The sequence below is a fragment of the Podarcis melisellensis genome, assembly GCF_964234715.1.
Source record: "Podarcis melisellensis genome assembly, chromosome: 5".
NCBI lineage: Eukaryota > Metazoa > Chordata > Lepidosauria > Squamata > Lacertidae > Podarcis > Podarcis melisellensis.
The window spans coordinates 83043414-83068436 of record NC_138537.1 but is presented as its reverse complement, the minus strand read 5'-3'; the positions used below and the strand labels follow the sequence as shown (position 1 = coordinate 83068436).

Here is a 25023-nt window from a genome sequence, read left to right as displayed (position 1 = left end):
TCTTTCATAGGTCGGTGCTCACTCCCTACAAAACCCCACACAGGTTTCAAGAGTCAGGAGCACTCCCAGAGCCACGTAGGAGGGCGCCTGAGGGGGGGGAATCGCCAAGACCAGAACCTCTTAACGAGGTCACAGAGATACTGGACTCGAGATGGGGGGAGGAGGGAGTTGAATATTTTCTAGCCAGGGAAGGCACTCCGGCCTCTGCCAATAGCTGGGTGCCGGGTTACGCGTTGGACGAACCCCTGTTGAAGGAGGAGTTCCATGCACTTTTTCCGCACAAGCCCATGCCCGAGGAGTATTTTGATGATTGGCTTTTCACGCCCACTTTGTCAGACAGCACGTTCGAGGGTTTCTCCTCACCCGAGGGCCATACGCCCGAAACAAGCCCGACCAGGGATCCGAGACTGGGGGGGGAGGAGACAGGCCCTTGTTGGTGGGTGGATCAGCCAAGGGAGGCATGGAGTCAGAGATGGATGGTAGGTCCTTGGCAGGCAGCGCCAGGAGAAGCAGTGATGGAGGAAGAGACGGTGAGGTCTGTGGGTGGGGAACCCGAGTTCGAACACACATATACGGAGATGACAGAGGAGAACGTTGAAGTGGACAACTTGTATCCTGAACCGACCCCGGAAGAACCACGTTTTCCTCAACCTGCACCCGGCGAGCGGGAGGGGGGAAGGGGGGGCTTCGAGGGGGGGATGGATGTCAGGGTTTCTGGGAGAGAGGAGGAGATGACAGAGGAGACGGAGAGCGAGTGGGAGGAGGGGCAGAAGGATGAGGAAGAAGATGACGGAATTCTGAGGGAATCCACGAGTCTGAGCAGCGAGTCAGAGGATTCTCAAAAGGGGGTTACCTTAATCAAGCAAAAGGGAGGAGAAGGGAGAAGCGGAGAGGAGCCCAGTGGAAGACAGACGCAGCAAGAGGCGTCTCAGCCGGAACGGAGTAAAGGGGGTGGAGTCGTCAGCCTCTCGGAGGGAGCAGGATTAGGAGAGAACAGAGAAAGGGGGTTGGAGCAAGGTGTTCAGCCGGAAAGGGTGGAGAGCAGAACAAGGGGTGGTGTAGCGGTCGAAAGAAAGGTCAGCAGCAACGTACGCGCGCCAAGTTCAAACGTAGAGGCGCGCGGAAGTGGAGAGAGCTCAGGGGAGGAGCCCGGCCCTAAAGCCAGAAGGAGGGGGGAAGAGGCGGCAGAGGATTCAGCCTCAGGCGAGTCACGGAGAGAGGGAACCCAGGGGGGCAGGAAGACCCTGCGGAAAAGAAAGGAGAGGAAGAGGTGGTCTAGAGCCAGGCTATTAAGTTGGTGTGGAAGAGGGGAGGAGTCAGAGGGGACTTCAGCGGTCTAACGTGACAGACGTACGGCCACGATGCTGAACTGTACGAGAAGCAGAAATCTTCAATAAACTTTTCCTGTAAATAAACTGCAACGGAGTGAGGTCTCTTGTGAGCTGGGACCCGTCCTGGGTGGCCGTGACACATATATTATTCCCTTCCCTGTCTATACTGACTAGCATGTTCCAAAGAACAACAATATTGGTTACCTCTGTAAATTTGAGCAAGATAGCAGTACTTGCTGGCATTGAGGTACTTTTTTTTTATACCACTGTCAAGGGACTCCATGTCCAAAGGAAAACTGCAAGACATAGGAGGCATGGGTTGGGCTCACAACCACAGCAATAATCAGTGGAATTTTTTTAATACACTTATCATATTACTCAGTAGCATGCATCTGAATTCACAAAGGCCCCAGTCCAGAGTTTAGCAAAGACATCTATGTGCACAGCTCTTTCTTTTTCTAAATACCCTCCTTCTGCAAAGGTAAGGGTTACCTGTTCCCATATACACCTGTTACCAATGTATATTGTTATTATTATTTTTTACTTTGGTCTTTGGTATTAGCGATGAGTCACAGCAGAGTTCTAACTGCTACAGGAGAAATGAAGAAAATATATGGTGGTGAGTCTAGGTGCCACAAGGGAAACTCTTGATGCTTAGTACTTTCAGATAAAACTGTAAATATCAGTGATGGGAGAATTCTATATTTGACAAAACACGAAGTCCCAGAAAAAGACCTCGACTCTATTTTCATTACCTGAGCTCTAATGCAAGAAGCACTAAGTGTAGTGGAATGGATTTGCTGACCACGACTGTTGCTATTAGTAGAGTACAAAGGTAAAGTGTAAGTGAAATTTATTTTAGGCTTGAGTGTCAACACAGACATGAGGTAGGAGGGAAAGTACTTTAAAATGTGCATTAATAGCAATAAATTGATAGCAGCTTGAAGGTAAACAGGTTTTCAGAATGTGTTCAAGCTTTGTTTTTACTAGTAATGAAATGTAAATTGGGATATGGTGCAGAAAAGTATGCCAAGTAGTGGGTTTTATTTCAGCTCATTAGTATGATGAGCATGTTTTGTTTACATGAATAAAACTCTTGTGAATTTTAATCCAAATGGGTACTTAATCAGTTTAATATGTCCATAATTATTCTTTGGCAAGAAAAACGCTACTTTTACCCTATAAAACATGTCCTTTTGTTTAGATATTAATGTTTTAAACTCATCAGATAATTTCTTATATTGGTATTTTGAGTTCACTGTAAAAATTATTGCATGGATAATAAAATCTCAGTCAGCTGTCTTGTTGGCTAACTACTTTTATGTGAATTGAACATAATATGGTTTGCTTTGGAGCCACTTCTCTCCTAGGTTGTACAACAAAATATCAAATTCTTGTGATTTGCATTGGTTTTTGAAAGAGTTGAATTGCTTATGATAATTTCCAAGAGGTGCCTGGGAAAATTTTTAGAAAATGGGAACACATATCTATTATATAATATAGCATTGTTTGATTTAAATATGCCCCCCCCCCCAGCAGCATTTCCATTTCCCATTTGGAAAACTCCACCACCTTCCCACTTCTCATTTGTGTAATTGTTCTGGGTGCCATGCTTTCTTCTGTTAGCTCTATTTCATTGTTTTGTGTGCTGTACTCCACTTTTGTGCCTCTTTCTTTTGTGGAATCCATGGCATCTGTTTCTCGTACTTGGGACCTACTAATGACTGACCGTTTGTCCAAGTTGTCTTGGTCCTGAACTTGGAATCTTTTGCTTAGTTGTGTTTTCAACTATGCATTATCATAGTGTACTACCAGTTGTTCTAGGCTATAATCAGTGTTGGAGTTCCATTTACTGAGTTTTTAAAATTCTTCTGAATGTATTTTCCAAGACTGGTGCCCATTCCCTAGTTGTGTCAGTGTGTGTTGGTAACCTGAGTGGCTAACAAGCATCAGAAAAGTGTGCACAAAATTTGAACAGATAGTTAACTAGCCCAGTCATCTCCTTAATGACTCTCACCTTCTCCAGTTCTGGCCATAGTCCTAGTGAGATCAATAGACAATAGATGTCCAATATAGGGTACTTTTGTCAGCATTCAGTTTAATGTTCTTCTCCCAACATCTTTGGGGCAATTTTTGAAGTTAGCTGTCATGTTTTATCTCTTCCTTATCACTCCTTTTTCTTATGACAAGAATATGCTCAACCACAGCCCTTCCGATACCTGGTTCAGCTTCTATGGGAAAACTGAAAATCAGCTGGGCTGATTCCCATGGGCATTCATAGCCAGTGGTTCCTGCTAAAGGATGTGGTTATCAGTGCCAAAATCTGTTCTTGACATTGCAGACAGTAAACACTTTTGCTCTAGACTGGTCAGGTAGTAGTAGTACATCCTACTATACTTCTGGTAGCGACTTTGTTTTTAGTCACCTATTGAGCAGTTTTGAATCAGTGCAAATTCTAAGTTTTCATCATGGCTTTGGTATCACTACTAGGTTGCTGATCCAGTCAGTGCTTCTTTCAATGATGCCTTTCTTCTGCAGTTTTTTTTATTCTTGGCTCCAGAAGGGCTAGCAGGATTCTTCATTTTGGAAGTCATACTGGTTGCACCTTTAGAAATAATGAGACCAGTGCGATTTTGCCATTCTGATATTTCTGCTCAATAGATTAAAAGGAAGGACGTTACAAGTAGCTCCACAATCTATTTGGGATTTCATAGGTCCTTATTCTAGCATCATTGCTGCCAACATGGCTCACTTGTTCCCCAGTTTTTTCCTTTCCTGTGAGTCTGCAAAATTAGCCAAATTTACACATAAGATTCATCTGTAGGTTCATTGCTCGTCACTTCATCGACTGGGTTCCCCACCCCTTTTAGCTGGGTGACTACAACACTGATCCCTGAAATGGTTCTGCTTTCCACATCATTTACCTTCTTTCCCATAGGCTCTTTCACAGAGTGGTTTAACAGTAAGTCCCTCTGCATGGGGAATTTTGGGAATTATATCGCTGGAAGCGGAAAGGGAAGAGTTGGGGGGTTTTTTTTGCAAGTACTGCTGGGAAGGAGGAGCAGAGGGCAGGACTGCATGCACACTTGCTGGGAGAAGTTGCACCAAGAGACCAAGGGAGCATGGCTGCTCTGGACTCAAGCTCGCTGAAGCTGTGAGGTTAGCAACAAGAGACACTCTTTGGGTGTGATATTCTGCACCCTCCCTGATGAAGGCTTTAGATTCTAAATATGCGTAAATAAACCATAGTTCATAAAGACACTAGCCTCCATTGTGCCTCATTTTCCCCAAGGAAACACAACCCCTGGTTATGTGCCAAGACCCATGGAATTCCTTGCTACCACTCGGCAGAGATTGGGGGTGCCTGTAACAATATAGTTACATACATGGGGATCAGCACAGTCTCCTTATAAGTGTCTAATCAGATGTTCTGATCTAGCCGCTTGCCAAGCTCTCTGCCCTGAAAGCACCCTTAATATATTTTTAGACTATCCATATTGAAAATGGAAACCTTGCACGATCACTGTCTAGCCAAATGTCAGGCGAGAGGTCTTCTCTTCATTGTTATATGCCTTATGTATTGTGTTTATATTCTTCCTGTAGTTGCTTTGTTATAGAATAATTAACAAATGCAGCATTCATTTGTAATGCCATGAAAATGCTGTGAATTAGCAAGCTTTGCTTCTTTTTCTTTTTCCTTAAAGTGTTGAAGGCCCCAAACTGTTCTTACTACTTGTTCTGAAGATAAATTAGTGTCTTCTAAATAATGCAGTGAACCCTAATTCTCTTTGATTAGTATCGAGTTAGATGATAGCGACCCATTGAAATTGGTCATCAGCATAAATAATGAGTGAATGAACTGATAAAATGCAAAGTCGCCAGCCATCATAAATCAAATGAAATCCACTTTCTCTGGAAGTCACTGAAATTAGAAGTCCATGCTCCTATTAATTATTTTGCCTTCTGAAGACGACAGTGTTATAAATCAGCCTTGAAAGGCACTTCACTTGCGAAGCTGAAGGAGTAAGCTTGCCTGCAAATTGTTTTGTATACTCACCTAATTGTTTCTTAAGTAATCCACCTTTTTATAACATGGCTGCTGAACAGCTAAAAGTACCAAATTGGGCAGATTAACAAAAGCAGTGCATGACCTACATTTCTATGTGCTTTTAGGATAACGGGATACCCCATCTCTTCCAATAGGTGCACTGCAACTATTTCCTATAGCTTTGTTAGATTGAGGTACTGGTAGCTGGTGTTCAATTTATACTTCTGGATGCTTCCATCTTTGATTGAACATCACAGTAGCCTTTGGGGCTCCTCAAAGAGGAGGATATATGCGAGAGTCAGGGAGAGAGAAAGGGTGTGTTGCTAGTCCCCCTACCATTTTTGACACTTATAAATTTAACTATTTGCAGCTGTCCAAACAACTATCAATTTCTCCTTTGGTTTAGTTATTAAATGCTTTTAAATATATATGAGTGTTTAAAGAAACAACAGAAAAAGGGATTACAAGTTGAGAATTTTAATTTAAAGCATTTCAAAATCTAATTAGTATTTATCCAAACAACACTTTCAAGCATCTCATATCACTTCTGGGTGAAGTTTGGATCAAAGTGTTTCTGAAAAATTGATGGAATAACTTTGTGTGGCTAGAGTGGAAAAACAATAACAACTAGAGGCTTCCATGGCAGACTGGCGGCCATTTAGCCAGTGCCCAAACAAAGATTCTACAGGACAAACTGTACCTACTGCATTCCGTAATATATGGTTGTCATAATGTTTTCCTTCTTATTGATATTAGCAACTTTCAGTCTCCAATGTTTGTATGAATGTTACATCACTGTTACTGTTTGGGTTGGGGAAACGGGGATGGGGGGGATGTTCAGTTTGTATTGGTGACATAAAAATCTGAGAAAGCTATTAAGTTTATATACATTTTCTGTAGTGCTTCTGTGCTTCATACAACCCGCAAGGCATTTTTTGTTTCTTTCCTCTTTTTATTCAGTCCCACAGACATTAGAATCCCAAGAATGTTGGTTTACTTTTTTCAAAGTTTCTATTCCCCCAGGCTTCACAGGTATGCTTAGACACATTAAGGCAGAAAAGTTTATAAAAGTCTGAAAGTGGGAGATGTATAAAAAGAACTTCCAAGTTTTTTGTTTGTTTCTCTCATGAGTATTTTTTACCAAAGGAAACGAAGACTGAGTGGAAAGGTTATTTTGTTACTTTGTAGCCCACAGAAGTCTGTGTGCATAAACTCTGTAACTCATTTTTTTCGGTGTTTTCCTAAACTTACTGGAATGAGGCTGTTTTGATGGGAAGGTATCTTTTCATACTAGTTCACAGCTGGCATATCATGAATTCCAAATAACAATGGCCACTCATCAGATGAGTCATTTTGTCTTATATGCCTCCCCATTTAATGGATAAAGAGGTCAGAGCCATTTTGGGTAAAGAAAGCTAGACAATCTCTGCAGCTGTACCCAGGCCCAAGACTGTTACAGATTTATAAATATAGCCTCAGCTATTGGTAGTTGAAGATAATCACTCTTGCAAAGTTGCATTGTTTTATGTATATCTATATCTAAATGAAAGGGTTTTGAGCCAGCTGGACTCTTGAGCCCTTCAAAGTCTAAATCCTCTTCTTCTTGCACTAATTGAAAAGGCGGCAGCAAATAATCAGCTTCTGTTTCCTGTCAGGCCAATTTGAAACAGAGTTTTGTAAAAACATTCAGACAAAGAAAAAATCCAAACGGGTGAAGCAGAGAGGGTTCCAAATTGCAGCAGGTACAGTAAAAACAAACAAACCCCATCTAATGTTTGGTTTATTCTTTGTGGGTTTATGGTTATCCATGCAATTTGGTACTTAGCAAAAGGAGTGATTGATTTTAGTGTTTCCAAAGACCACTTCTCACAGCACAGTATGTGTTCACTGTAGTATTGATTGTGTAATAAATGAGAGGAAAGGGTTTTTAAAAGATGGCGTCCTGCCAACTTGAGGGGGGGGGGAGAAAACAGAAAGATTTGAGTTGAACTCTAGAAATGGAAGACATGCTAAAGTTATGTGTTTGGTTTTTTTGGATTTCAGTGGGGTGGGGTGTCAGACATTAGCTGTAACAGAAAGAGCATGTGGTTAGGTAGTAAACAAGCAAAAGTTGAAATCAATGCAACACCACATGGCTGGGTTCGCACGGTAAGGCAACCTATGGTTTACCTAGGACCATGTGGGCATACGACTTCCCAAAAAGGAGCTCACAGTTGCTTTGCTTCTCCCTGCAACTTTTTATGCCTATGCCACACAGAGCCAAGCCAACATTTGGCTTTCCTCACTAACCATGAGCTGCAGTCAAAGTTTGTTATTGTTCTATGTCAGTTTTCTGTTGAACCCTGACTGTTGAATTCACCTTCACATGTGTGTTGGTAGCTTAACTGATTTATTTACAAGGTTATATACAGCTACATCATAGGGTTACTAACACTGGCCTGCACAGAATTTCTCCTAGTATAAGAGAGGAAAAAGTATTCTGCAGGCTAGAGTGTACTTAAGGGGACAGTACATGCTACACAATCAGTGATTGGGGCGGGGGGGGGGGGGAATAGATAGAAGATAAAACAGATTTATTACAGTATGTGTGTTAAGAAACATAACAGCATGAATGATCAGAACAGGAACAAGGGTTTTTTGGATCTGGAGGGTGATTTGTATATTTTATCCCCAACCAAATTTATTTCTATGTGAGAAGAAATTAATAGGTATTCCCTCGCTCCTCCCCCCTTCATATATGTTTGTTTGTGTGTGCTCACGCAAGCACACAAGCACCAAATGATCTTCAGCAAAATAAAATGGAAGATCAAGGGAGGAATATTGCAGAAGCTGATGAAGAAAACAAGGGGTTAAATTTTTAATACATTTTTGTTCTCATCTTTCTTTTTTTTAAAGCCCTTGCATGTAAATATATATATTATGTATGCTGAGTATAAAGATAGCTCTGTCCTACCATATTGATTTATTAGATTCTCTGACATTTTAGTTGTGGTCGTTATGTTATATTTATGAGATGAATGTTGGATTCCCTCATTATGTTATCCTCATTTATTTTACATACTTTTATGGCTGGTTGTGCTCAGCTTTACATTTAAAGCTTTATTGCGGCTGTTAGTGTGGAGGGGAGGGGGGAAGCAAGTGCTTACGGATGGGGAATTTACATGTTTACTGTCGTAATCATGATTTATTTAATCTTTACATATAAATATAAGGAGTCCCCCCCCCCCAAATAAAATATTAGTTGATTTCTAGGTCTGATCTTTCCCCCAGTGGGGGATTTTCTGTTGTGGGTGAGGTTTTGTGAAAAGGAGTGTGCATGTCTGAGAGAGGGTGAGGGGAGGATTATGGCAGGAAAAGCATGTTAAGGTCCAAAAACAAGCACTCTCTCCCAACAAGGTGTGCCTTTCTGACAATCAGCCTTTCAGTCATTGTACTATACAGCTTTCATTGGAGGCTACACTGAATTGAGTTGAAGTAGCTTAGTGGTAAAGCACATTTGCATGCAGGAGGTCCCAAGCTGAGGGCTGGCAAAGATTCCTGTCTACAGTGCGGAAGAGCTATTTCCAGTCAGTGTGCATAATACTCAGCTAGATGGGTCAATGTTCTGACTTGGAATGAAACACCTTCCTATGTTCCCATTGGTGCAAATCAGGGAGGTCAGCCAGATAATGGCCAAAGGTATATATCTAATATTTATGTTGTTCTCAAATAAGGAATCCCCATGCAGCTGCACTGTGTTGCAGAGGTTTTCCGGGCATGTTCTAGTTTGGACGCACAGTCTGTGTGGCCCAAGCTCATGAAGCTTTACCACTGCCGCAGGTGAACTTAAAATGTGTGCTAGGACACCTCTAGCATCTCCCTACTTCTCTGCATCACAAGGCAAGAGGGATAGTGGGGTTAAGGTGTCATTTGATCTCTGCACTGAGGCACTCCCATGTTCCTTGATACACTGCCCACATGTGATAGTTATGCGTATTTTCATTGTTTTCTGAAACATGCAGAGAATAAACCTGCTAATTTCATTACACTAATGTTCCAAGGCATGGTGTTAAGTCAATTTTCATAAAGGTTCGCACGCCAAGGCTGCTATAGCTTTTTATACTTTGTTCACCCTGAAAACGAGTGTCAGCTAATTTGAACTAGGAGTACTGGGGTTGGAATATAGGGGATCAATAGCAGAACAGCAGCATTGATTTCTTTTCTTGGGGATCCTCTGTGACCTGCGTCACTTGTGCTGTGCAGCTGCCTTATAGACAAGGTACAGAAATATATTAGTTCACCTTACCTTTTTTTCATCCTCTCCTGCTGACTTACTCAAGCTCAAATAGTAAGCCTTTTGGGGAATTGAAAGTTGAGAATCTTGTAATTTATTACCTACTCACCGCTCCTCCTGCTTCTCCCTGTGTATTTCTGACTGGTGTTATTGCTACCAATTACACACACACACACACACACACACACACACACACACACATATATATATATATATATATATATATATATATATATATATATATATATATTTGCTTTCGTAGATTTTCACGGGTACAGGAATGCAGGTTTTGGTGTCCTCGGGTGTCTTCCCGTGTAAAAGTTGGGGTGTCTAGGCGACGTTTCGACGAGGTCTCACTCGTCATCTTCAGGCTGGTGCTTTCGGCTTCTTGTTACTGGAACAGAGCAGGATCTCAGTGTTTGAGTTCCTATAAATACTGTTGAGGGGGTGTGGTGTATAGCCTCCAATGTTCTGGGCAGAGAGGAAGTTCCCAGGCTGGTGTGCCTTTTCTTCTTTTGTTCCTTAATTACTTGAGGGATATCTTGAGTGATTTCTTGAGTGATATCCTGAGTATCACTTAGGTGGGTCATTAGGTGTGGATTAGTTGCTAAAGTCTTTGTGTCTTGACCTCTTGAACTTTGTGAAGAGTTTTTCTGAGAAGATGGCTGTACTGCACTTAGTTGTGCTCTGGCTTGGCTTCGTGTATAGGGGCGAGCTGTGGTTTTGTGGCCTGTGTCAGCCAGATCTGCAATCCCTACACAGATCTGGCTGACACAGGCCACAAAACCACAGCTCGCCCCTATACACGAAGCCAAGCCAGAGCACAACTAAGTGCAGTACAGCCATCTTCTCAGAAAAACTCTTCACAAAGTTCAAGAGGTCAAGACACAAAGACTTTAGCAACTAATCCACACCTAATGACCCACCTAAGTGATACTCAGGATATCACTCAAGAAATCACTCAAGATATCCCTCAAGTAATTAAGGAACAAAAGAAGAAAAGGCACACCAGCCTGGGAACTTCCTCTCTGCCCAGAACATTGGAGGCTATACACCACACCCCCTCAACAGTATTTATAGGAACTCAAACACTGAGATCCTGCTCTGTTCCAGTAACAAGAAGCCGAAAGCACCAGCCTGAAGATGACGAGTGAGACCTCGTCGAAACGTCGCCTAGACACCCCAACTTTTACACGGGAAGACACCCGAGGACACCAAAACCTGCATATATATATATATATATATACACAATCCAGGACCTCAAATGATTTCATTAAAGGAATATGAATTTCTGCAATCAATTAACTGTTTTTTTCCAATGCAATATTAGTTACAAATTAGGAGACAGACCTTATGATTACCAGCAACTAATGAGTAATAATATTGTTGTCGTTTAGTCGTGTCTGACTCTTCATAACCCCATAGACTAAAGCACGCCAGGCAATCCTATCTTCCACCGCCTCCCGCAGTTTGGTCAAACTTGTGTTGGTAGCTTCGAGAACACTGTCCAACCATCTCATCTTCTTTCATCCCCTTCTCCTCAATCTTTCCCAGCATCAGGGTCTTTTCCAGGGAGTCTTCTCTTCTCATGTGGCCAAAGTATTGGAGCCTCAGCTTCAGGATCTGTCCTTCCAGTGAGCACTCCGGGCTGATTTCCTTAGAATGGATAGGTTTGATCTTCTTGCAGTCCATGGGACTCTCAAGAGTCTCCTCCAGCACCATAATAATATTATTATTCATCCTCTTCCACTAATTCAAGCTCAAATAGTAGGCCTTTTGGGGAATTGAAAGTTGAGAATTAATAATATTAATAACAAGTAAATGGTTATTGCTGCAGACAAACCACTAACTGTAACCAAGATTTGTTTTTGGTTTTACACCTCTTTGGCTTGTCTGGAGGAGACAAACCACAAGTCTGGGTTCAAATGACTTGCTAAGCCAAATCGTGGCTTTATCTCACAGCAACACAACAGCAGCAGGAGAACCAGGGGGAGAAAGCAGTAGCTGCAAGCTCTGGTTTCACTTAGCACTACATGTGAACCACCATTATATGCAGTGTAGTATATAATCCACTATTAAGTAACAGCAATGTTCAATGATATCTTCACATTAGATCTGGAAATGTTATACAACTACATGGATTTTAGTGGCCAGGACCCAGAATCTCATTGCCTTTTCTCCATCATTGCTTTTTGTTGTATCTATGCTCCCACTGTCTCCAGTTTCTGTGCTCTTTGCTTCAGTTCTTGCAATATATATATATATATATATATATATATATATATATATATATGAATTCTAGGCTTCTAATGCTGATCCTAGAAGTCAGAAATGTCATCGCCAAAAGAGATTGTTAGCATTATGATAGTTTATGTGCTGAGAGGGAGAATTACATGGCTGGTGAGGAGGTGGGAATGGGAATGTAAACTGAATGGATAATAGATGGAGAGCAAAAGGGAAGTAAGTCAATACTGGTACGCCTATGTAAATGACCTGGGTTGGACTAGATGACCCTTCTGGCCCATTCCAACTCCATAATTCTATTACTCTACTAGTTACTGGGGAGCAAACACCAAAGAAAGGCTTCCGGGGAAACCATCAAGCTGGCAGTGGTTGGATAAAGGATGGAAACGTTGGTCTTATTCAGCATAGTACTCATAGAGACATAAAACCATAGAGTTGGAAGGGACCTTGTTCTCAACATTGCATTTATACTGAGCTCTAGATGGTACCAATGAAAATAATGCAAGTCAAAAGTACAAATTATTGAAACAAGCATCAATTTTCACTATGCGATGAATGCAGTCAGGTTTCACAACACTGGTTGCTTTTAATTTTCACTTGCCCTTACTCTCAAGATTTTATTAGTAACAAAAATCCTGAAAATATAAAATAAATTCAAGAGCTATAGAAAGCCAGTGCTTTACTAATGTCATACTAATTAACAATCAGTGAATGCCTGCCCAATTTTAAATTATTATTATTTTTAATGGCTGGAACAGGACGTTGGCAGGGGCTTGTGAGCCTAAACGGGTTAAGTGACATATTGGATTTGGACCTGGGAGACATCGCACAGTGTTGTTATTGCTGTGACTGTTCGTGTGAGCCATGTGCTGTGCTTTGAATTTAACTATTAAGCAGTGGTTAAAATTAATCCTGTGTGCAGTTACCAAGGGAGAAAGCAGGCCAGAGATGTCAATAAATCTAGTGTGGTTTGAAGCAAATGCCACTAAATCTTAGTTCTTTGACTGCTCTCTGGTAGTGTCAAGAGCTGCTCAGCAAGACGAATTTGAGGGAGGGATGAAAAAGGTACGATATTAAACCACAGCGCTGATAAGTTTAGTTAAGAGGCAGGAGACGTGTCCTTGCAGTGACATTCAGTGGCTGATATTTGTTTCCCTTTAAATAATATGCTGTACATCTGTGAGAATGATGGCTTGGTGTTTGTGACATTGCATCTCCACCAAGGTTACTGGCTCCAGGACAAGCAGTCTCTCCTCTCTCCCTTTCTCTCACACCCTGTCAATAAATATCCACTTGTCTGAGAAAGTGAGATACAGATTTTACAGCTGACACCAGAGCATCTTCATTTCCAGAAGCAATGAGTTTCAACACATGTGAACGTGAAAGAGTGAGTGTGCGTGTATGTGTGTGTGTTTTGGGGGTGGGAGGAATAAAAGGGATATATCTTTCAAGTCTGTCTTGTCAAAGAAAACCGTTATCCCTTTCAGACAACAACGCTCAAGGTCTGGCAACTATGCAACCAGGCTACCTTTCCCCCCAAAAATGAACACTCCCACCTCACTACTATTTAATAAATGCTTATTGTTAAACCCTAGTTTCTATAGACTACTGTGTTTAAATTTTATCTCCTTTAGAATGAAGCATTCTTCACAGCTGGCTTTTTTTAATGCCAAAAACAAAGGCTGCCCTGTCCAAAATAAAAGGCTATTTGATTGTGTTCTCAGGTTCTGGGTATTCTGAATCAGAGTACGGTTCACCCACAAACTTCATGTACTGGGGAGAGCACTATTCCAATCCATGGTAGTGTAGTAATGGCAAAGGGTGGAAGGTCTACCATTGTAACAGGAAAGATGCCTCATTTTAGAGTCATAGCTCTAAAAGCATCACAACGGGAAATCTTTAATGAGGCACTTTTTTGTGCTGCTTTTTGTTTTCCCACTAGTGCACAATGCACAGATAATGCTTTTACCCTCAAATGTCCCAATATTAATTCACCCTCAAACAGTTATGCACAAACTTCCAGTTGCTGCGAAGAATATTGAACTTATACACGTTTCTTATTGATGTTCTTATTTTAAAAATTAATGTGGATATCTAACCCCCCCCCCTTTCCAAATCCTTGCATTGTTCTTTGGGATCCTAGTGGCACATTACTGCCTTTGATTAAGTACACTCACTCCCACAGGTGAACTTCTGTGTACTTGACACTGCTGTGGTGAGATGTTCATAGGGCCTCTGTAGAAATTGCTGGCTGTCAATTCATGTCTTTGAAGACCCACCAAGAAATGTGGTAGCAACAGAGGTTGGCTATGGCCTTGAATCAGATGGTGCTTTTTAAAAAAAGCACTCTGCAGTGTAATGACTGAGAATAATAAAAATAAAAGCTTTTAGGAGTGGATTGAATGGCAGCCCATCCTCTGGCCCCATGGTGGGCCAGATGGTGAGCTGGCCAGACCAGAAATGGGGAGCAGCTGCATGTAAAAAGCAGGGCTCATATGGAAGATAAAGCCTCCACTGGCTGTGTGTCCACAGCAAGTTCCAGGTGGGGTACAGCAAGAGAGAATGACAGAGAAGGATAAATAGAATACCTGTGGGTGCAGGTAGAGGTAAGGAAAATGGAGAGGTGAGAGAAGGGGGCAGGGCAGGAAGTAACGGCAGTATAGAGACAGAACAGAAGACCATATGGAGAGAGAAAAGAAGACCATAGCTGCCAAACCTTTCCCAAGAAAGAAGGGGAACAGATTAGCAGAAGAATAGGTGAAGGTCTGTGGCAAGCCAGTGGTGAGCCAAGAAGGTGGAGACAGAAGAGTGGGGTAGGTGGCGTCCCCACTCTACGGAAAACTCAGGAATTACCAGGAGGTAATGAACCTTTTGTAATAAGCAAAATACAGATAGTGTCTTGGATCAACCGAGTCAGGGGCTCACCAGGTGAGGAGCTTGCCAGACATTTGGGGGTCTGTAGATCCTTGAAACTTGAAAGAGAAAGGATGGTAGCACTCGCAATAGCTTTAAAAGATGAAAATACATATATTATACAATCAAAATACCACAATAAAATCCATAACCAGAACAGAGCATAAAATCTAATAGGAACCACAATCCATTCATTTAGTTGAATTAAAAGCTAAAACTGTCTTTAAAAGCTAAAACAGGTCAGCTGCAATAAAACACAGCAGCAGAAATTAATAAGAGTCTTATATGATGTTAAATCAGAATGGGAGAGTGTGAAAAAGGTTCAAGAGAACAAAACAGCCTGGTGCTGAAAAGACAGTAAGGTTGGTGCCTGACAAGTGTCTCTAGGCTGGGCTTTGGTCACCATATGCTGTTGAACTACAACCCCCATCATCCCTAGCTAACAAGACCAGTGGTCAGGGATGATGGGAGTTGTAGTCCAACAACATTTGGGGACCCAAGGTTGAGAAAGGCTGCCCTAGGGTGAAGTTGTGGAAGTGCTCAATCAACATCAGGAATAGACTGCCAAGGGCTAGCAAACTGAAGCCCAGTCCAGACAAGATGGAAATGGTGAATGGTTCATTCTCCTTTGGTGGTTTTCAACTCATTCTGGATGAGTTTTCACTCCCCTCAAAAGGATTGTTTTAGGGGATGCTTTTAGATAGGCCTTGTCTTGGGATGCTCAAGGGACATCTGTGGTGCAAAGTGCCTTCCACCAGTTGTGGCCTCTTCTCAGGAGGAGGCCTTGCAGTCAGTTATGCAAATTTTTATTGTGGGCTAAGCAAGAAATAGCAGCAGTATTGTTGATATGGGCTATTCCTATTAAAACTGAATTCATATGGTATGAGTTAAGAGTTAACAAAACTGACAAATGGCCAAAGTCAGAAATGGAAGTGAGTTATTTTGTACCTCTGAAACCAAGTGGAAATTATTTATTTATATTGTTATTTAGGCAGCTAAGAAACAGTGCTTCATCGCTAGGCATCTCCATAAGTTCAGTTTTGTTTTGTAAGCAATTTCTTATTTTTGAAGTAAGTGTAATGGAGTTGCTTTTTGTTTATTTTTAGTTAGCAGCTATAACTGAATTGTGATTAATGTAATCGTAGTTATTGTAAAATCTGCTCTTTAAATTAAAAAGGGGTGGCAAGTGTGGTTGTTGATGGCACTACTTGCCATTGGTGAACTGCAGCCTCCACTGAACGAGGTTGGCTGCCTTATTTGCTCTTGTTTTAGAGTACTTGGTCATAGGTCCATCATCCATTTGATAACTGAGGGTAATTCTCTGTGTTCAGGTTATCAAATGATCATTATAATTACCATCTGAATAATGCAGAATGTGAACTCACCTGCAAATGCAAAACGGAACTGCATTGCATTGGGTTGTATTTGCTAGCTGAAAAGGAGTTGTACAGTAAACAGATGTTTTCACCATGTTGCTTGTGAATTTTCACCCACTCTTCCTCCAACCTGACTTGGTCTCCCTGCCCCAGTGTTCTAATTTAGAACACTGTAAATAGCGGGAACCCATTATTGCTATTTTCTCCCAACTATTTTGTTTACACCTAACAGGAACTATGCATATAAACTGCAAGAGTGGTATCATTATGAATTACTGCCAAGCACATGAATTTTAAACAATGGCATGAGACCCTGACCCAGTTAGCTGCTCTTTAAGGTGTAATGTTACAGTTACTAGTGCTGATTTAAGAGGTTGTTTTCTACATTTTGGCATAGGCCTAACAGACCCTATGGCACAAAAGACGGCCTTGACAGTTTATGGAGTCTAATAATTAGGTTTCAGGGAGACTAATCACACATTTTCAACTGCTGTTTTGGAAAAAAAAAACACCGACTAGCTTGCTACAGATGTTACTCTCCTTTAATTTACTGATGTGCAATTTTCTGTTCATAAGTCAAGGGAAAATGAGAGGAGCTGCTCCCATTGAATATATGGTATTTTAATTGACTTACTGGAATAAAGTTTCCAAATGGGCACATAGGGAGTTTCTTACATTATTTCCTTTTGTGGTAAGATTTATTGTTGCCTCCCTGTACACCACTTTGTACTTTCAATCACACTATATTCAGAATCTGTAATGGTTTACCTACTTACTGGTATAATTCTAAATTCATAGATTGCCAAGGAATGTGTGTGCTTCATAATCCTATATTTCATGGACCATGTATCAAAGTATTATCTCAGTCTTTAGCTATCTTTCTTTTGTTGTAGATGTGGTTAATAGAAGAAATAAAACCATGTCATGGCAGTACAATAAACCTTCTGCTCACCCTGTAACTGAATTATTCTTGCTAATTACAATAAACATTCATTTTCTTGTTTATATGTACAGCCCCTCAAACTTTAAATTTATCATTTTCCCCTCTTACTTTTGATGTTGCTGATGCACATTTAATCTCAATTTATTTCAGCTAGTCATAGTTACAAAGCTTAATGTATGGAAACAATATTTATTCCAGCAGCTGTTAAAAATCTGTGGATATGGATTAATGTCAGCTTCTAAATGTGCAGTACTTTAGTTAATTCCATCCAAGGACAGATGATATCATCCCGTAGGAAGGAATATATTAGAAACTGTCAGCTGAAAGGTAGTAAAAGTAGGTGATATGTTATAAGGAGGACTAAAAGGTCATTCAAAGAAGAGATATTGCTAATAAGTCAATTAAAATTTTTCCACTGACATTTTACAAATTTCTGGGTAAGCTCTAAAACATTTTCTAAGCTAGCTAAATTCACACCCCAGATTGGAAAAACAGAAGTCATGTCTGTTCTCCACAAATCCTACAGGAGATGAGTGAATTGGGAGTCAACTACCCTGAGATAATCCACTTGGAGGGAGTGAAAAGAAGGGGAGGGGTTGATCATGCAACCTGCACAACCAAATCAGCATATTATTGAAGAGCTGTGCTTTGAAGTGAGGGCCCTGAGCCTTAAAATGCCATTGGTTATTTTGTGAAAACAGAGACTATCTGATTTTGGATAGTCCCATTTTGGACTCTTTTTAGCTAGAAAGCTATCTCATCCTATTCTGCCCTTCAGTTTTATTATGACTCTCTTCCTGTGCACAGGGTTTGTCACAGCTTCTTGCCAGGATCAGCTGGGATTCGAACCATGATAAGACACTCTGGTCTAGACAGACTGCAGAGGCTTAAACTCCCATGTTCTGCATTGGTGCTCCCTGACCACACCTTCACTATAAATGCTTCTAAGTTTAGGCTTAGTGGTATTGTTTGGATGGGTGAGGATTGCTATTTAGGCACCAGTCAGGTATTGCTCACCTGGCTTACTCCCTCCATGCCCAGTACCTGCTTTCTTCCCAACCCGTTTTCCAGCATATCTGCTGCCTTCTTGTTTTCTTATCCTTTCATGCTGATCCTCAACAGCAAAACACCTGGGTCATTGGACAGCCACCTTCAGAGGCTTACAGATGTTAAGGGGGTTGCATGTCTGCCATCGAAAGGAGCAGCCCTGCTTCTCTACCCTGTTGTTCCTTTCCCTCTCCACCCTCCTGGTAACTAGTGGTATTGTCGCATTGTGAGTTTATTCAATTCTGCAAATGACAAGCAATAAAGTAGGGAGCGGGGAAATTTTCAGTGCAGTGATATCATATCCTATGCAATTTACAGGATGTTGGGGTTGCTTAGAGCCTGGTAACCTGAATAGATTTATGAAGGAAATTGAAGTGTGCTTCCAACTAATACTTTTATTTGAATGTTTACATTGATCAGTGCTCATTTTGTTTAAATACTGAGACTACTGAGAAATGGGCAAAATGAAGTCACAGGGAATTATTATTTTGTTTATTTACAGTTTTATTCAAGAATATTAAAACAGTAGACAAATATTATTAAAAGAGCCGAGACAGAGGAGGAAAAACAGCATTAAAAGCAGATCTAAAAGTATATTGCAAAGTCTTTGTTTTCTATATTCTACCTCCTCGTCCTTGTCTGCACTTTTATGTGTATCCTTAGCCTTGTTAACTGCACACTTGAAATTTCCTACAATGCAGAGTGCATTATATTCTGTTCCTCATATTGGAAATTTCATCAGCATTCTACTTTCCCACAGAACTGGAAAATTGCCAGCTATCCAGAGATGTTAAGCAACCATTTATTCACCTAGAATCTTAGAATCGTATAATTGTAAAGTTGGGAGGGACTCCAAGGGTCATCTGGTACAACCTTGTGCAGTGCAGGAATCTCAACTAAAGCATCCATGAGAGATGGCCATCCACCCTCTGCTTAAAAGAACTCCAAGGAAGGAGAGTCAATCACCTTCTGAGGGAGTCCATTTTACTGTTGGACAGCTTTTACTGTCAGAAAGCTCTTCCTGATCTTTTGTCAGAATCTTCTTTCTTGTAACTTGAAGCCATTGCTTTGCGTCCTACCCTGCAGAGCAGGAGAAAACAAGCTAGCTCTATTTTCCATGTGACAGCCCTTTAGATATTTGAAGATGGTTATCGTATCTCGTCTCCATTTCTTCTTATCCAGGCTAAACATACCCAACTCCCTCTACTGTTTCTTATAAGGCCTGGTTTATAGATCTTTGATTATGTTAGTTGCCCTCCTCTGCACACATTCCAACTTGCCAATATCCTCCTTAAATTGTGGTGTCCAGAACTGGACACAGTACTTCAGGTGTGGTCTGACCAAGGCACAATAGAGCTGGACTTTTTCTTCCCTTTATCAGGGCAGTATACATCTGCAGCCTAGAATAGCATTAGCCTTTTTTTGCTGCTGCATCACACTGTTGACCCTCCAATGTCCTGGTGATGAAAATCTGGATCTCTCCCCCCACAAACACATGTGTGGCACAACCTTAGCCATGGCAGGCAAGTGGAAACTCCACCTTCGGGGCACTCTACCTGCTGCTCCCCTCCACCACCACCAGGTACTGAGCATGAAGAAGTGGGCCAGTTTGCCCACCCACTTCAATCCCAGTGCACCTGTTTTGGAGCTGGATTCTGTATCCATCCACCCCTGCAACCTGGTACTCGAGCTCAATGGAGCTGTTGCCTGGCACACCCTGGTAGAAGCACACTCTGCACCTGGCCGGCAGCAAGAAGGCGAACTTGACCTGCGGGGGTTGGTGGGCATCACTGAGGACCCTTTAGGGCATCCCTAAAAGCAGCAGCAGCCTGAGCACAGAGGCCATGGCTGCCATCACCGTTGGGGTCCTTCCTGCCACCAGAAGGAGAGCAAAGCTGAGATGTCTGCTTGGAAAAGAAGAGGTAGTTATGCTTGGGAGGGAGGCAGGCGGCAGAGGAAGCGCAGTATGCAACTCCAGCCTTGCACTATGATGGCTCTGGGCACATTTCTCTTGTTACGTGCATATTTGGGTATTGCGCTCTTGTGTGAACGTGTGCGAGAGTGCAGGACCAAAAGATGAGACATTCCAGGATCCAATCGGGGGGGGGGGGGCTTCTGTAATTGTGCTAAATCAGGACTGTTGATAATAATAATAATAATAATAATAATAATAATAATAATAATAATATCTTTATTGTCATTGCCCCCTCTCGGGGACAATGAAATTACTTGGCTGCTCCATCCACCCAGGTAGGGCACTCCACACAAAATCAAAACAACTATAAAAACACTAATTAAAACAATACAGTATAATACAGCAAGGAAGATTAGATGACTTTCAAAGTCCAGGCTTCCCATTCAGGGCCGAGATTGCTCTGGAGAAGAAGCTGTTCTTAAAACGGCTCGTTCTTGTCTTCATCGTCCTGTATCTCCGTCCCGACGGCAGCAGCTCAAAGAGACAGTGACCAGGATGTGATGGATCTTTTACTATGTCCAGTGCCTTCCTATGGCACCTTGTGGCATAAATCTGCTCTAAGGTGGAGAGTGGGCAGCCAACAATGCTCTCTGCTGCCTTAACAACTCTGCACAACCTCATCCTGTCCTGGGTAGTACAGCTTCCGTACCACACACATAAGCCATAAGTGAGCACGCTCTCAATGGCACAGTGATAGAAGGCAAGCAGCAGTTTCTGCAGAAGATGGTTTTTCCTTAGAATTCTCAAAAAGTACAGTCTCTGCTGCGCCTTCTTCACAAGCCCCCTTGTGTTGACACACAAGGTATGTATTTGTGCAGTTGGTTGTTCCATCCAGATGCAGAACCTTACATTTTTCTCTATTGACATTCATTTTGTTAGTTTGGGGCCAGTTCTCCAATCTGTTAAGGTCATAAAGGTAAAGGGAGCCCTGACTGATAGGTCCAGTCACGGACGACTCTGGGGTTGTGGCGCTCATCTTGCTTTACTGGCCAAGGGAGCCGGCGTACAGCTTCTGGGTCATGTGGCCAGCATGACTAAGCCGCTTCTGGTGAACCGGAGCAGCGCACAGAAACGGCGCTTACCTTCCCGCAGGAGCGGTACCTATTTATCTACTTGCATTTTGACATGCTTTCAAACTGCTAGGTTCAGGTCATATTGAATCTTAATTCTGTTTTCAGTGGCATTAGCTACCCCTTGCTGCTGTCAATGTGGTAGGCAGAGATTTGATAGGGTAAGAACCTCACTTCCTAGGCTGGGCTGCTCCATGGTGTTTTTGTTCTCATATGCCAGACTTTGCTAGGAGGAGGGAGCCAAGTTTGTGTTCCCTATCTCACTCCAAATAGAATCTTTGGTAATGTCTGAGCATGACTTTAACAATTGAAAGTGTTTGTCTACCCAGTGAAACCAGAAATGGCCACTGCTTTATCATAAAATAAGCAGAGAATTTGTCTAAATCATGTAGCTCTTGGAAAGCCAAATTAATTAGGCGGAGATGTTGCAGATTCCATGAATGAAGCCATTTTTTTTTGCTGCTTAAGCTACTTTAAAAGTTTAGCATATATATATAATTGGAGTACTTTTGAAATGTGCTTCAACCCTGGCAGTGAGTGATTTAGTCTACCATATTGCTGTCGCAGCAGTTTTTTTTAAAAAAAAATTCTATCTGGAAAAGTCAATTTTATTTCATTCTTTTCATCCCTTTAAGTCTTCGTTGTATTATTATTGATGCATATAAGTGGCTTTTTAAAACATCTAGCCGTCTGTGTAATATGTTTCTAATGATCACTCTTGATCAGATATTTTTCAGTATGCCACATTTATATTAATCAAAGAGTGAACTGTTTTCTAAATTAATGATCTTAAAGTTGTTCCAGCTTGATAGTAGTGAAGGGGTAGTGGTGTCTTTGAAAAAGATTTGTTAACTTTAAGGACTTTCTGTTTCAAACAGACTCCTTTTGGGAATGAGATGCACCTGCTAGAAATTGAGTGCAGCAATACAAATTTATAGTGTTAATTTTTCACTCTTTCAATGTCCAGGTGCTGCTGCTACTGTAGATGTAACCAGAGGTCAGTTTAATTAAGATCGGCCCTTTTCTCTTGGATGATATGCGCTGAATTGTTGTCACTGAGGGCCTCTCATCCTTTTGTCCGATGCCAGCAGCTGGTGACAGCTTGGCAAATTATGAGTTTCTTGGCTTAAAACAGACTAAATTGCAGACAAAACAAGCCATCAGCTGAGTAAATACCGCACCTCTGTTTGGCTTCATGGGAAAGGAGGAGATTAGCATGAGTACTTAGTGTTCATAATTACTAGTAAGAGGCAAATAGTAGGCTCAGGCTGACTGGAGATTGTTCCATTATATCCAATTAACACCCACTTGATTGTTCTTAATTACTTGGGTTTGATGACAGCAGAGCAGACATGTCATTCTTCAAATGTACAACTACCACCTGGGTCACTGATATACCTACACACAATGATAAAACATTAAGTTCATTGTGAAAGGGCTGTTGAATATTGTGGCTGTTATGTAATCATGGGGCGGGGAGGGGAGAATACAGAGTCTTTTGTTTATTTCTTAGCTCTTCTTCATGAGCTTGAACTGCTAAAATGGAATTCTCTTGCGCCAACTTTCACAATGCTGGGGGGGGGGAATGACATAGATATTGCTGGGAGATATTATAAAATAAAGGTGCTGGTGATAATCAGAAATAAGGTTAAATTGCCTGAATTTGAAACTGGCAAAATGCTGTGAATGAAGAAATGCAACTTTGGGCACAGGGGACTGTTTGTTTGTTTGTTCCTTGAAGCAGATTAATTTTCACCCAGACACAAACACTTCTTTTGAAAATTCAGAAGGCAGGGGCTTTAGATATAAATGCCACAGCCATCTTTTTGCTTGCATTGATCCCTGGGCAACAGTAAATAGAAATTAGAGTGCACTGGAGCTAAAGTTGGAAACCTCTGTGTCTTGACCCTAGCAAAAACCACTGAGCTGTGTGTGGTGTGTGTGTGTGTGTGTGTGTTTGCCGTAACAGCCTGGCACAGCTACTCTTCTGCAGTTTTATTGCCAAAGATGTGATAAAGTCGGTTGTGACGAGTGATAAAAGGACCCCCCAGCAGTTCATGTGCAACTATCCTTCCTTTTTAATTTTAGACTGTTTGCTTTAGTGATTTCCCTTTTCGTTCAACTCCTGTTGTTTATAGCAGGGAACTATAAATATTTGTCCCTTCTTAGACTGGTTTGTAAATCAGGAGAACATGCTCACCTGAACACTCTTTCAGGGAACCTCATAGAGCCAAAATACGAGCTTTTCACCTTGAGCTGAGCTTAGCTGATTTCAGTTTCATGTGGTCCAGTCTTATTTTATTTTCAACTGAATTTTTCTTGGAATCCTTCTGAGTCCACCAATCAGTGGCGTAGCGTGGGGGGTGCAAGGGGGGCCGGCCGCATCGGGCACAACATCTGGGGGTTAGGGTTAGGGGGCGCAAATCCACAGGTTAGGGGGTGCAAATTACTTGCCTTGTCCTGGGTGCTGACAACCCACGCTACGCCAATGACACCAATGCTTGAAGTGTAGGAGCCAGCCTCACTACCTTTTATGCTGCGCCCTTAGCATCTTTAGAAGGCTCTCAGATGGCATGAGTTGGTTGTCCCCTGGGGACAAGGAAGATGGGGCTTGTGGATTTCATTTATATATTCATTTTATTTCATGTGTTTATACCCCACTTTAAGGAAGTCTTAAGAAGGCAGCTTACAAAAAAGTAAACTAATCAATGATAGTAAAAACAATAAAATACATAATGAAAGAAAGCCAGTCAGCACACACAGATTTGTAAATCGTATTGCCTGTCTCCCCACCTCAGCTCCAAATAATTCAAGTACAAGGATCCACTAATTTGTGCTAAATTGATAAAGAATGCAAACGCAGGACCTGCTAAAACTTAGCGTACAACTGACCTGCGCTAAATGATATTGAGTGTGTACCCTTCACAGTGCTCCATGATTTGCTTTACACTAAACCCTGATACAGTCATACCTCAGGATGAATATGCTTCAGGTTAGGCAAATTCAGGTTGCGCTCTGAGGAGACCTGGAAGTAACGGAGCATATTACTTCTGGGTTTCGCCGTGCGCACATGCGCAGACCATCAAAATGACATAATGTGCAGAAGCGCCGAAACGTGACCCACACACGCGCAGATGCGCAGATGCTCAGACACGGGTTATGTTCGCTTCGGGATGCGAACAGGGCTCCGGAACGGATCCCGTTCGCATCCCGAGGTACCACTGTACTGAGTGTAATGCTTGAGGGACAGCGAGTTTTTGTAAAAAATGGTATCATCAAACACCTTCACTCAGTGCAATTAACCAAAGAGCATTTTCAGATATAACAGATTTGGCTGCAATTTTGCTTTATCCACCCCACCCCAGCAGTTGCTTTCCCCGCTAAGTTTAGAGGGATGCCTGCTTGGTTTCATCATGGCATCTTTTGTTTGTTTATGTTTGTTTGTCTGTGTGTGTGTGTGTGTGTGTGTGTAGGAGGAAGAGAGAAAGAAAGTGGGAGATACTCATGCATATTCTGTTGTGCATATAGACCATGCCATGTGGCCCTTTGAATTGAGGTCATCTCTAGTGGGATAGCTTTATAATTCCAGTCTATTCCTTCCTTACAGGTGTCCTTTAAGGGAGCGCTTTAAGAAGTTGTACTCAATTTAACTTAAGACATAAGTAATTCTTCCAATTCAGAGCAATGGCTCAGAACCTTGGTAAATGTTCGTCGTGCTAAGAAATTATCTTAGTTTCCTTCCCAAATGTTATTTTATGTATTACTGTAATGGCCTTGTTCTCTTAGATATGGTCGAATGGCTA

General features: G+C 41.8%; 1 protein-coding gene across 1 annotated transcript in view; it reads left to right on the top strand.

The window, feature by feature from the left end:
* LRMDA (leucine rich melanocyte differentiation associated) overlaps positions 1 to 25023 on the top strand; it is a 733109-nt gene that overhangs the window by 265119 nt on the left and 442967 nt on the right.